The sequence below is a fragment of the Aplysia californica genome, unplaced genomic scaffold (genome assembly GCF_000002075.1).
Source record: "Aplysia californica isolate F4 #8 unplaced genomic scaffold, AplCal3.0 scaffold01031, whole genome shotgun sequence".
Taxonomy (NCBI): Eukaryota; Metazoa; Mollusca; class Gastropoda; order Aplysiida; family Aplysiidae; genus Aplysia; species Aplysia californica.
In genome coordinates, this window is record NW_004798301.1 from 155,436 (window position 1) to 156,795 (window position 1,360).

The 1,360-nt window shown below is 38.4% G+C and overlaps 1 non-coding gene across 1 annotated transcript; it reads right to left on the reverse strand.

Moving 5' to 3' along the window:
• Positions 1 to 339: 339 nt before the first annotated feature.
• Positions 340 to 411, reverse strand: TRNAT-CGU. The gene has a single exon. It is a non-coding gene; the product is annotated as a tRNA-Thr (tRNA).
• Positions 412 to 1,360: the final 949 nt, after the last annotated feature.

A 1,360-nucleotide genomic window follows, 5' to 3' on the forward strand; every position in this document is an offset into this window, starting at 1 on the left:
CACACACACACACACACACACACACACACACACACACAAAAGCCACTCCATTCGCTTATTATCAACAAATCTCCGAGAACGGAAACCGTTCGGAGAAATAAAGTTCAAGTTTATTTTCCCGAACGTTCGGAGAAATAGATACGGGCTTATTTTTAACATTATCAATAATAGATAGATAACATCATTGATCAAACAAAGCAAAGAAACAACGCAGCCAAAAAAAAAAAAGCAAAAAAAAAACAAAAAAACAAAAACCAACCAAAAATTTAAAAATAAAAAAAAAGAAAGAAAAAAACCGCCTTCAGAAAAAAAAAATAAAAAAAAAAATACCACCACTAATGCCTCCGCAGGGGGTCGAACCCTGGATCTTCGGTTTACGAGACCGACGCCTTACCACTTGGCCACAGAGGCTGACGAGTCGGCGGGCGAGGGTTAATCATTGAAATGTGCGCGCGTCGCTTGACGCGCAGCGGTGGCTGATCGGCTGCCCGTTTGTCTTGTCAAAATCACAGGTGGTTATCTTCACACACCTGGTCTGTGGCCGTGTTACGTCACTGAGCAACTTGCAAACATGTGTTTTCCGACACGCACAGCACGCTCGATGTGCTTTATCATAATTTACAGTTAAAGCCATAACAGTGATTTGCATTCCTTTTTTTTTCTTCTCTTTTTATTAGAATATAGTTAGATCAAAATACATGCATTTTAAATATTTATACATATAATACTCGTATTATTGATTGGTGCAATTGGATTTCTAGTAGGTTACAAGTACGCTTCTTATTATGAGAAGCGGAGGTTTGTAGGCCTATTGTATATCATCTTGGAGCTCCTGCAACTCAACTCAAGAAGCCCTTACGTCACTGTCAAGTTGATTTAATTGATTTAATTTTAGATAGAAAGAGTTTTTGCTTCAATGAGAAATATAGGCCTACGGATTTTGAGTTTGTGATACCGTTATTTTTTATTATAGTGGTCGGATATTGAAGACAAATTAGAAAGTGAAAAATAGTACATTTTAAATAAGCCATTAAAACACCCATCGCAACGGAGATTTGATGTGTATGACGTAACAGAAGACTTAATTATAATCCATGAGGAGTGTCGTTTAGTTTGTGAAGAGGAGGGAGTTGTCTTTTTCAAATCAAGTTACGGATATAACGAAATTGTTACTTTTAGAATGTTCATTTAACTTATGTTGTCCTGACGTCCATGGCCTAGTGGTAAGGCTCTCGGACTCACAATTACTGGTTAAGGTCGTGGGTTCGAATCTCGTCAGGGACCAGACGTTGTACCCTTGGGAAAGGCACTTTAAATGTATTATTTTCATCCTTTCATCCATGTGGGAGTGGGTACCCGG